At 49.7% G+C, this 12,847-nt stretch overlaps 1 protein-coding gene across 3 annotated transcripts in view; it reads left to right on the forward strand.

Annotated features, from left to right (window-relative positions):
- Positions 1-12,567: 12,567 nt before the first annotated feature.
- The window catches only part of MYH14 (myosin heavy chain 14), an 86,621-nt gene continuing 86,341 nt past the window's right edge, over positions 12,568-12,847 (forward strand). For 2 of the 3 annotated variants that reach the window (XM_054511525.2, XM_054511526.2), the window contains exon 1: positions 12,568-12,619. The gene's annotated coding sequence lies outside the window, so the exon portion shown is untranslated. The remainder of the gene's footprint in view (positions 12,620-12,847) is intronic. The other variant, XM_064581739.1, reaches the window with a different exon arrangement.

Here is a 12,847-nt window from a genome sequence, read left to right on the forward strand (position 1 = left end):
AGTACGTGCCCTCTTTAATACCCATCACCGGGCTAACCCATCCCTCCACCCCCTTCTTTTTTTTTAAACGATTTTATTTTTAAGTCATCTCTACACCCAACATGGGGCTCAAACTCACAACCCTGAGATCAAGCGTCACACCATCTACCGGCTGAGCTAGCCAGGCAGGCACTCCAGCTATGTATTTTCTTATAGTTGTATATATATTTGTCCAAATTCATGGAATGGTATATTTAGGAGCTTTGTATTTTACTGTTTGTAAATTCTACCTCAAAAGGGAACCATAAACAGAGAATGAACTCTAGCTAATAAAGTGTGTGATGAAGTGTTTAGAATTGAAGTGTCTAAAGTCTGCAAAGTATTCTAATGAGTGGATAGGCAGCGGGGTTTCCCAGCTTGGGCACTATTGATATTTGGGGCCAGGTCATTCTTTGTTGTGGGGGTCGTCCCAGGCACTGTAGAATGTGGACCAGCACCTCTCCCACACACACAGGTCGTCACGATAAAAGAGTCTGTTTCCAGACATTGCAAAATGTCCCCCAAGGGGGGCAAATTTGTCCCTGGATCAGAACAGCTGAGATAGAGGGAGGGATACATGGATATATTTGTAATAAAATAAATATAGCAAATACCAATTGTAGAATGTAGCCAGGGGCTACTCATGTATCCACCGGGCACTCCCCCACCAACATTTCCATATGCTTGAGATGTTTCATAATAAAATATTAGGGAATAATGCACATGCCCTAAGAGCCATCAGTCTTTTTAGCGTCTACCCTAGCGAAAGACAGTTGGTCTGCATTCACAAGGATTCAACTGGAACATTCATCTTTCCTCTCATTTCCTTGTTTGTAATAGGAAAACACTGGAAACAACCTAAATGTTCACCAACCCCCTCAACCATTGATTGGTTGAAATAAACTCTGATACATCCACATTGTGGAGTTCTGTGCACTCCTTTTTGTTTTTGTTTTTAAAGAGAAAGACACGAATGTGCTGACATATTAAGTGCCTCGCTGCCCTCGGACCTCAGCAACCAGACAAATGTCGTGGGAGAATTTCAGGGCTGATGGATCCGTCCTGTATCTCGACTGTCTGTTTGCATTTGTCAGAACCCGCAGAACCGTGTGCTAAAGGGCAAATTTCACCTCGTATAGAAAAATGGTGTAGGTGTCTGTGATATAATTATACATTTGCATATGGATTATACCTCAAAGTGCCTGACTTTAAAAAAAAACAACAACAGGGACGCCTGGGTGGCTCAGTCGGTTAGGCGTCTGCCTGCGGCTCAGGTCATGATCCCGGGGTCCTGGGATCGAGTCCTGCATCGGGCTCCCTGCTCAGCGAGGAATCTGCTTCTCCCTCTGCCTGCCACTCCTGCTGCTTGTGCTTTCTCTCTCTCTCTCTCTCTGATAAATAAAATTAAAAAAACAAAACAAAACAAAAACCCAGAAAAACCCAACAACAACGATTCTGTGGAAAAAGCTTGTGGGTTTTATTCGATGGCAGAGGGAAGAACGGGAAGGTGCAGAGGGCAGGTAGGGAAGACAGGCTCCCAAGGCTTAGGCGTGAGCACGGTGTGTGCAAATCTCATCACCTAACACAGTGTGCATGGAAGAAGGGGCAGGAAGGACATCCCAAGGTGAGGGCGCTGCATGGCTCAGGCTGAGGCTCAGAGTGCGTCCTGGGGCAGGTGTGTCAACCAGGAGGCAGGAGTGCAGGGAACATGGAGGGGAGCAGTAGGGGAGGAGGCAGGAGGTAAGTTGAAACCAGACTGGGACTCTCAGCATTTATGGTTTCTATCCTCTCACCAGGCTGTTAACATATACACCCTGCCATATATTCGTTAATTATACACCTGCCTTATCTGTTCTCCCAGGCTCGTTCCATTCAGGTGGGCAGATGATTCCGGAGGCCTGAGAGACACTGGCAGCTATGCTGGGCTCTGAGGAAGGCAAGGTGAACCGATTCAGGTCTGTGCCCTTGAGGACCTCCCAGCCCAGCGGGAGAGACCAGCAGGTGAGCAGGCAATGCCCACGCCCGGGGAGGAGGCTACACGTGAGGGGCCACAGGCATGGGCAGGGCCCCTTGTGAGAAATCACGGAAGGCTTCCTGGAAAAGGAGGAATTGGGGGGAGACCTTTCCCAATGTCGGGAAGCCAATCTCAAAAATAACGATGGTATTAATAATGATAATAATAGCTGGCAACATTTATCGAGTATTTGCAATGTGCTAAAATCACCGCGCTAAGCACAGGGCAGGAATCCATTTAATCCTCCAGCAAAATATGGTGGATACTCTTAGCATTATCATGATCCCCCTTCTCATGGATTAGGAAAATTGAGGAATGGACTTGGTTTCCTGCCCTCAAACTGCCCGTGCTGTGGTTGGGGAGACAGTCACAGAGTCTCAGTCCAGGGAAACATGTGCTTTACTTGTGGCCGTCGAGGGCGCTGGTGGGAATCCCAAGAGTGGGAGTGACTGCTTCTGGCTGGGGAAGGCTGGGGGGCTTCCAAGAAGAGACGACCCCCTGAGATGGATCCTCTGCGGGGGGTGGTAGAGCTGGGCACATAGAGTTTCGTCATATTTCAGTTCTTGTCTCGCTGTCCTTTGTCCATATCCCTGTTCTGCTGTCTTTTTTCTTTCTCCCGGCCCCACTCCTGGACGAACCTAGCATGTTGCGTTCATGCCTCCTTGGGTACGTGTAAACACTTGCAAACCAGACAATCTGCTCTGTGTAACTATATCTTCTACATCGATACGAAAGATGCATTTTATCTTTTCAATTGTGCCGTAGGATCCAGTTCTGTCTCTTACTTTTTCCACTCACCATTATGTTCTTAGCATCTTCCCCATTTCCATATGTAACTCTGATTTACTGCTTCTAGAACACCCGGGGGAATCCACTCCCTTTTATTTACTCACTCCCCAAGTGACAGGGCCCGTGACCACCTCTAGGTTCTCAGTCCCACCCGCAAGGAAGCCTTGGGCAGCTTTGGGCACATCCTCGCATGTCACCTGTGTATGCCTTCCTGTGGGTACTCGGAAATTCAACCACTGGGTTATGGTATAATTGCATAATGTCACAAAGTTCCGTCTGATCATCTAGGGTGGATCTTGAGGCCCTCACAGCATTTCTGCAGGCAGACAAGGGTGGAGAAGGACAAGCCAGCTCAAAGAGCTGAGCAAAAACTCAGCGTGTTCAGGGGTCAGGAAATTACAGGAGAACCTCCCCAAGGGGTGGGACCGGTCGCAGAATAGCCGTGTAATAAATACCTGACTGGATTGGTTTCTTTTTCCATTTCTTTCCTAAAAAGGAAACTAGGATTGTTGTGGGTGGCAGTTTGGTAACATGTATTAAAATCTTAGCCGCTTTATCCTCTGACTCAGCAATATCTGTGCGTGTGCATGAGGAAGTAGGAAGAAGGGTGTTCACTGGATTGTCATTTGTAAAAGTGAACGATGGAAAGCCACTGAAAGCCCTGAAAGATGGGAACCACTGGGGGGCTCTGAGAAGAGAAGGGACATGAGCTGATTTGGGGAATAGCCTGAGGGAGGCAAGTTGCTGAAGCAGAGAGACCAGAGAGGAAGTGACTACAGTGGTCCAGGCAGGAGATGATAGTGCGTTGGTTAAACCAGAGTGATGGCAGCAAGGGGTCAGATTCTGGATACGTTTTGAAGGTCAAGTTGACAATATCTGCGGATGGACTGGATGAAGGGGGTAAGGAGAAAAGAGGAATCAAGGATGATGTCAAGTGTTTTGGTTCGAGTGTGATCTAGAACCACCTGCCACAAGATCACCTGGGAACTTGTAAAAATGCAGATCCCCAGGTCCCACCCAGGTCTACTCAGCTGGCGTCTCTGGGGTGGGGCCCGGGAACCTGCCATCTGAGTGAGCTGCCCAGGTAAAGACTGGGGACTGGTGACCCCGAGGTAACCGTGGTGGACCCCTCTGGGGGGTGTCTGCTCAGGAATAGAATGTCAGTGGATGAGAGGCTCCCCACTCCCAGCCATGATTCTTCATCTGCGACACGGAGCCATGGATGGAGCCCGCCTCACAGGGCTGGTGCGCAATCTGAATGAGCTCATGTGTATAAAATATTTAAACCGGGGCCAGCGCATACAAGCTCTCAATAAAGGGCAGCTATAATGAGCGCCCTCTTCCAAAGATGATACATACTTGGTAAAGGACCAAATTGATCATAAACAAGCCACGATTTCCTGCAGACCCTACCACACCTGGCCCCATGTCGGGGAACGCAGGGACAAGGTGCTAAATCAGATCCAGTCCTGGCCTTCCAGAGTTCCCAGTCTTGAGGGCAAGGCAGTGCCAGCCCCAGATGGGCTTGACCCAGGGGAGTCAGAGTAGGACAGGGGAGGGGCAGAGCTCTGGGATCCCAGAGCGGGAGCTCCTGGAAAGCGTGTCCCTGACTGGTAGTGAATACATGAGTTCTAGGCAGATAAGGTGGGCCAGAGAAGAGTGCCATGGACATTTGTAAAGGTTAGAGATGCCTAGAATATTCCTGCGAGTGTGATGGGCTTAAAAAGCATCAGAGCAGTGTGGTAAAGTACATGAACTTCTGAGTTAGATGGCCTGAGTTCAAATCCCAGCTCTGCCCCTTTTCTAGCTATGTAATCAGGGACAAGTTTCTTCACCTCCCTGTGCTTATATTGGTTCTCCATCTGCGCATAACAAATGATTCCCCAACGGACAAAACTTCATGACTTAACACACATTTGTGATCTCATAGTTTCTGTAGGTCAGGAAACACAAAATTACATAGTAGGTGTTCTTTAAGAAGAATAGACCCCCAAATATTATCAGGGGTATGTGGGGTTTGGAAAGGAGATGGAGGATGCCGGTCAAGCGAAATGTTATCTTATTGTTTGATATTTCTCCCCCCGTCTTATGTAATTAAAGTAGCTTTAACTTGAAAAGAAAATAAGGTTTTTAAAAATAGCTGTAGTGATCCTCTGCTTCAGGGACTCCCACAAAGCCATAATCAAAGTGTTGCTGGGAGCGTGGTCTCATCTCATGGCTCAGCTGGAAAGGGTCAGTGTCTGTGCTCACTCTCATGGTTGTCAGCAGGATTCAGCTTCTTGTAGGCTGTTGGCTAGAGGTCAACCTCCTTTCCTTTCCCCATGGCCTTAAATGTGGCAGCTTGCTTTATCAAGACCACCTAGAGAGAGTCAGCTAGCAAGATAGAGGTCCCAGTCTTTTATAACCTCATTACAAAAGTGACATCCCATCACTTTGGCTGTATTCTGCTTGTTAGAGAAATTTCTCTCATTTATAAGAGGGAGAGAAACAATAGAATCTGACTCTAGATGCTTGTTGGGAGTTAAATGATGGAACATATATGTATAAGAAAGCATTTAGGATGACTAGGATATAACAAGTATCATAAAAATATTAACAATTATTATCTGGCCAGCCAGGAGTCGTCAGAGAAGTCTTCCCAGAGGAGGGAATTTTTGAGATGGGTTTTGAAGTATGAGTAGGAGCTCACCAGGTGACAGAAGTCCTACATCCATTCATTTTCTTAGTCAACAACTTTCCTGTGAGGCATCCTGTGTTCCAGATCCTGTGTTGGGAGATCCCAGGGACCCAACGAGTCTGACCCTGACCTTTGTGGAGCTAACATTATCAGGGATGTTGGTCAAACCCAAGACTTGTCCTCTAAACTCTCTAAGCTGGTAGAGGAGTCAGAGAGGGATACGAACCAGGGTGATCAGGGCAGCAACCGAAGGAGGAAGAGTAGGTGAAGTACCCCTAGAAGGTCTGCACTGAACAAGGGCCTTGAAATGGCTGGTCTGATTCCTTCCATTTGCTGAAGCCCAGAGAGGGAAAGGCACTTGCCCAAGATCACACAGCCATGGAGGAGTCTCCTGATCCAGGACTCTGGGTATTTTGAGGGCCAGGTGAGATGCAAGAGATGCAGACCTCCTTGCAGGCCCTTCACTCAGAGACACCCAACACACACACACACACAAGTCCCACACTCATATCTGCACACCCTCCACAGACAGTGATGCTGTTAGAGTCATCTGTCTCTAGACTTTATACCTCAGCCACATGCATAGCACACATCTCTGGAGACCCTACCCACCCCATGTACCAGTGTGCTGGGTATGCTGGGAACACAGACAGACTTGGAGTCAGGCCCAGCCCTAGAGGGGCTGCTGGTGTGTAAAGGTACCAGCAGACAGATTGTTCCAATCTAGTGTAATCAGAGCATCAGTACAACGGAGAGGATATGGTGATCGGCATAGGATGGGAATGGAGAGAGACTAGGGAGCCTTTATTATTATTATTTTTTAAGATTTATTTATTGGGGGGAGGGGCAGAGGGAGAGAATCTTCAAACAGACTCCCTGCTGAGCATGGAGCACGAAGCTCGATCTCATGACCCCAAGATCAAAACCTAAGCCGAAACCAAGAGTCGGTTGCTCAACTGACTGAGTCACCCAGGTGCCCTGACTAAGGAGCCTTTTATACACCCAGCAAAGACTGGGCCTTGGGAAGTAGGCCTGGAGTTCTTGGAGTGGAGAGATGAAGAGAAGGAATAATAAGCAGGAGGTACAGCATGTGCACAGATACGGGGGCATGAAAGGCCATTTATCTATCCGTCTGTCTGTCCATCTGTTCATTCGTTCATCTGTCGATCTATTTATGCATTAATTGATTCTTCCATCCATCTGCCCACTTATTTATTTACTCATCATGTATACACTCCATTCATTCATTTATCCCTCCATCTAAACAGTCATCCATTTCTTCGTTGACCCATTTATTTATCCGCTCATCCATTTATTCATTTATTCCATCAGTTACACACCCATCCATTCATTCATTTACTCATAGTACCAACTGTCCTATCATCCTTCTCGAAATGTCACTACCTCAAGAAGCCTTCCCTGACTCCCTTTTTAAAATAACAGCCCAAGCCCCTGCCCTCTCGTACCCTCTTCGACTTTTTCTTCATAGCACTTACCCCGATTTGCCAATGTGCTCTATAATTGTGTGTTCACTTTTTCGGTCTGTGTCTACCACCAGAACACATTTATTCAGCAGGAGTGTGTTGAGCATCTCCTGTCTGCCAGGCTCTGTTGTAGGCACTGGGAACACAGCAGGGGACAAGACAGACAAAAATCCCCACCAGCACAGAGCTGACATTGTAGTTGGGGGCATCAGACAATAAATAATGAATGTAATAAGCAAACTACTGACAGGTTGGAGGATGTTGAGGAAGGAAGGAAGGAAGGAAGAAAGAATGGAAAAAGCAAAAGAAAAGGCCGAGCAGGTGATGGGGTATCAGGAGTCCAGGGGAAAAGGTGCTCAGAAAAGCCTTCATGGAGAAGGTAATAAGGTAATAAGAAAGAGAGGAGGGGGTCACATGGTTAGCTAGGGGAAGAGCATGCCAGTGGAGAGAATGGCATATGCAAAGGCCCTGAGGCAGGGCTGAGTCTGGTGCGTTTGGAGCAGAGGAAGCAGTGGAGAGATGGCAGGAGATGATGTCAGAGAGGGGACAAAGGGGGCCAGACAGTGTAGGGCCTGTGGGCCCTGATGACGACTTTGCTTTAACTGAGTGAGACTGGTGCCGGGGTGGACTCTGAGCAAAGGAAGGACTGGATCTAACTTAGGTGTGAGCAGTTTCCCTCCACCTGTGTGTAGGAGTAGATTAAGATCTGAGTTCTGTGAGGGCTGGGATTATCTCTTCAGCTTCCAGAACAGGGAAACTACAGCCCACAGGTCAGACCTGCCCACGTCCTGCCTGTGAAAGCAAAGGTTTAGGGAAGCACAGCCAGACACATCATTTACATGTTATCTATGGCTGTTTACCTGCTGCAAGGGCTGGCGAGTGTTATAGCAGAGACCACGTGGCCCTCGAATCTGAAAATATTTACTGTCTGGCCCTTTCCAGAAAAAAAGTGTGCTCGCTCCTGCTTTAGAACAGGCCTGGCACGTAGTAGGCGCTCAATAAATATTTGTTGTTGCAGAACTGAACCCGTCATTCATCCGCGACCCTCGAGAGGCTGCCAGCATGCCCTTGTCTCAGAGCCAGGCCTGGCTCTGAGTCACATGCAGGAAAACAACAGCGCAGCAACCAAAAATAAAATACTGGAACCATTCAAATCCTTACCACAGAGAGAAAATACCCCAGGCAGGATTACAGTCAGGACACACAGTGACATTTAGCATGTTCTTTGTCCCTTCCTTTTTCTCTATTAAGATTTGGAGACACTGCGACTCTTGGTTTCAGCTCAGGTCGTGATCTCAGGGTTGTGAGATCGAGCCCCATCTCAGGCTCCGTGCTCAGCGGGGAGTCTGCTTGAGACTCTCTCTCCCTCTCCTTCTCCCTCTCCCACTCCCCCTACTTGTGTTCCCTCTCTCGCTGTGTCTCTCTGTGTCACATAAATAAATAAAATCTTAAAAAAAAAAAAAAAAGGAAGTAAAACACCTACCCCCACCAGGCATGGGAGCTGTTCCCCCAATTTTTTTTTCTGGTTAAAGTCAGTAGAGCATCTGACTTTTGATCTTGGGGTTGTGAATTCGAGCCCCACATTGAGTGTAGAGATCACTTAAAAATAAAATCTTAAAAAAAATCCCCCCTGCCTTGGGGCACCTGGGTGCCTCGGTTGGGTGACTGCCTTCGGCTTGGGTCATGATCCCGGGGTCCTGGGATCGAGTCCCACATCGGGCTCCCGGCTCATTGGGTAGCCTGCTTCTCCCTCTGACCCTCTCCCCTCTCATGCTGTTTCTCACTCTCTCTCTCAGATAAATGAATAAAATCTTTAAAAAAAAATCCCCCCAGATTCTCTTCCGTATAGCAACCCCCTCCCTGGTTCTCCCGTCTCCTCCCCTCTCAGCTCCAGCATTTTACTTTGGTCCATGAACTTAGCTCCCTGAGGGCTTTTATCCCACACCTGTGCTGCCCATAACTCGGATTCTGCATAACAAGGTAATTACGAATCAAGAATAATGAGGTCTGTGCCAACTGGCGGAAATCCCTCTCCTCCTCTGGGAACTCAGAATGCTCCCATATTCCCATTTCCTTTTTCCCTGATACAACCACCCCGATATTCCATCACCCCCATTTTCTGAGCCCCCTCTCTATTACAGCTTATGCTACACCCACAGAGGAGTCAGACCTGGCCCCTGACAGCCCTGGGCTCACAACTTAATGGGGACAATTCCAGTGCTGGGGTGAAGAGATGGATGCGTGGTGGAGATGGTTTGACCGTCAAGGGAATGGGTTTGGGGCTTTCTCCTGATGAACCCCTGTGGCAGACTTGGACAGACTGAGGACAGATGGAGGGCTCTGAACTGGTTTCCTGGGTCCCGGCCACTGTCTGGTGGTTTCATAGAGTGATTCACATTCCAAGCTCTGGAGCCAGACGGCCTGGGCTCAAATCTGGGCTCTGATGCTTTCTAGCTGTACAATCTTGGGCTGCCTTCTCTCAGTGTCCTCATCTGTAAAATGGGTATGACACTAGTACCTACCACTTAGAGCTTAATACAGTATTACATTTAATACAAATATATTAATACATTTAATACATAAAGGGCTTAGCACTGTGCCTGGCACACAGTAAGTGCTAAATATCTATCACCAACTATTAAAGTGCTTAGCACAGGCATCCAGCTCATAGAATGTCCTCCGCAAAAGGAAGCTCAATATTACCAGTGATGTCATCAGTTACCCTATTGATTGAGCAGAAATAATGACATCTCCAATTTAGACTCTTGGTGGGCATGATGACATCACCAGTTGCCAGGTAGATTTAACCCTAGCTGGTATTGATGACATCACCAGTTACCAGGCAGAATATGGTTAGAATGCGAGTGCCAGAGCCTTCTTTCCTGTTTGAATTTCTGTTGTGTCCCAGTTCACACACTCTTCCCCGGTGCCTTCAGGCACATGGGATTTCATCTATTTTAGCCTTAGTTTTCTATCCGTTAAATGGGGATAATAAAAGTATCCATCTCATAGAATTGTTGAAAGAATCCAGTGAGTTAATACAACAGTCACAATGTCCAGCACACAGCTGGCACTCAATCAATAGCAGCTCCTGTTGTCTTCACTGCAGGAGGCTTTCATGGAGAACACTTTGGCCAGAGTAACAGGGGCCGCAGCTCTGTCTTGGTTAACAGCACAGACTCAGGGGTCTGATCTCCTGCAACCTAAGCCCAGTTCTGCCACCAGGAGCAGCCGGGAGACCCTAGGCATGTTGCTGGCCTGTAAAGTGGGGTAATGACAGGGCCAACCTCACAGGGCCGGCATGAGGATGCACTGGGATAATGATGGGCACGTTCCCAGCCCACAATCAGGCCTCATACATTGGAGCTGCATTATCAATCACTTCAGGAGCCCTCAGAAAAGGCCCCCCCTCCTCCCCGGAACTCAGTTTGCCTGTCTGCAAAGAGGGGCAGTGGCCACGGTAATCTCAAAGCTTCTTGCCCATAACGACCGCCTTTGCCATTGTCAAGCAAATGCGTTGGGAGTTGGACGCTTGCACCTGTGTCTGCCCCACCCCAACTCCATCTCTCTCCTCCCGTGTCTTTGATCCCCATCTCTTACCTCTCAACCTTTCCCTTTCTCTGGCTTCTTTCCCTTGTGGTAGACTTTCTCTCTGTCTCTGTTGTTTCTCTCCTGCGTTCTATCAGAAGGGTTTGTAGGGCAACGAATAACAACTGTAATAATAATTATCGTTTATTCAGCCTTTTCCTGATGCCAGCTGCACACTAGCTCTTCGCATGCATTAACTCGTTTAGTTCACACAATGCAAGGATTTGTTACTATTGATTCAACAAAAACTTATTGAGCGCCTACTGTGTTCCAGGCCCTGAGGATCTGGCACTGAACAAAACAAAGATTCTTGCCCTCTTGGGACTTATATTCTAGTGAGGAGACAGATGATAAACAGATAAACACATAAATACTTCCAGTGCTATGAGGAAAAACAAAGCAAAATCAGGGGAGAGAGTGATGAGGGGAAGTGGTTTATACAGAATGGTCAGGACAGGCCTTCCGGGGCAGGTGACAATGGAGGAGACCTGACACTGGAGGACAAGGAGAGGCAGATATCCATGCAGAACCGTGGGGGTGGGGAAGAGGATTCCTGATGGAAGAAACAGCAAATGCAAAGGCCCCGAGGCAGGGCATGCAGGAGGAGTGTTTGTGGAATTGAGGAACATCCAAGAGGCCAGGGTGGCTGGAAAGGAGTGACAGGGACCAGAGAAGAAGGTGAGATCAGACAGGGCCCCAGGGGACATTTCACGCAGGGCCTTGTGGGCCACAGTGAGTTCTTCGGCTTTTACTGAGATGGAGCCATGAAGCACAAGTTTCTGAGCAGAAGAGGGGTACAGTCTCAATAGAGTTTGACAGGATCCCACTAGCAGTATAGACTCTGTGTGTGTGTGGGGGGGGAGAGTGGAGGCAGGGAGACTATCATCCCCATTTTACAGATGCAGAAATCAATGGAGCTTCCAAAAAGGCCAGCAACTGGCCCAAGCCCACACAGCTGTTGAGCAGCAGAGCCAGGCTGGCAGGCTGGCTGGAGCTTGATTCACAAGCAGCCCCCTGCCGCCACCCCAGCTCCTCACTCCTTCTGGAGCTTCAGTGCACACCTGTAAAGTGGGGACACAGCTCAGAAACCAATGGTTCGGGGCTTTCCAGCAACAGGCTAGTTTCAGAGGTGGGCTCCACCTCAGGGTTCAGTGGGGCCTTTGCTTTGTGACCTTGGGAAGTCATCTGCCTCTCCCTGAGCCTCAGTTTTCCCATCTGTAAATTGGGAAGCATTAACTATCGTTTGGATGTATCATGGTGGTTAAGAGCATAAGTTCTGAAGTCAGATTTGGTGGGATCTGAGCCCTTGCTCTGCCACCTGCCAGCTCCATGCCTTTCGACAATTAACACCCTCTTTCTAAGCTTGGGTTTACCTCATCTGGAAGATGAAGATCTTAATTCCAAGGGGTAGTTGTAAGGATTAAATGAGATCATACAGGTAAAGCGCTTAGCACAGCTTCTGGCATACACTGGGCACTCAATAAATGATCATTATTATTACTGACGGTATCGCCCACACCTCCGTGGTGGGTGAGAGCCTGGGAGAGTGCCTGGTACGCGGTCGGCGTTCGACAAAAGTGAATTCTCTCTCCTGTCTCTCCTGCCCGCCGGCTCCCGGGGGACCCAGGCATTCCGGCCTCCAGCCGCCCCCCCACGCCGGCCCTCACAAAGGCTCCCATTCATGCCGCGTGCACAAAGCGGAGCATTCACCCGTGTCCCTTGGGCCTCCGGCCCCCGGCCGCCCCCCACAGCTCGCCATTGGTCGCCTCCCCTGCCCGTCAGGCCTGGGGTCCTGCCCACGACCGCGCCGCCTGGCTCCGCACTCCGGCGCCGTTCTTTTCCCACGGCTGGCACACTCCGACAACTTCTGATTGGCCCGGTCCGCCAGCCGGTCCTCCTGATTGGCGGGCGCGTCCCCCACGGGCGGGGCCGTAGCTTGTCGCAGCGGGCGCCGATTGGCCCCTGCCGCGCTCGTGTGGGCGGGGCGCTCCTGGCGGGCCCGCCCCTCTTTCTCCCCAGGCCGAAGCCTCGGGACGGCCCTGGAAGCCGGTGAGTGCTCGGGGCCCGCTGCCCGCCGGAGGCGGCGTAGCGGGACTGGGCCCGGGGAGGCTGGAGCCTAGGGGCTTCGGATAGGGGCCCCGAAGGCCGGCGCGGGCGGCGGGGGAGAAGCGGTGACGCGGCCACTCACCTTGGGCGCGCAGCGGGACGGCGGCGGGGGGGCGGGGCGGGCGTCTACGTCCCCCCCCCCCCCCCCCGCCCCACTCGATTTCTTACTGT

The sequence above is a fragment of the Mirounga angustirostris genome, unplaced genomic scaffold (assembly GCF_029215605.1).
Source record: "Mirounga angustirostris isolate CCGP_5_RB_7025 unplaced genomic scaffold, mMirAng1.0.hap1 SCAF_16, whole genome shotgun sequence".
NCBI classification, from domain to species: Eukaryota; Metazoa; Chordata; class Mammalia; order Carnivora; family Phocidae; genus Mirounga; species Mirounga angustirostris.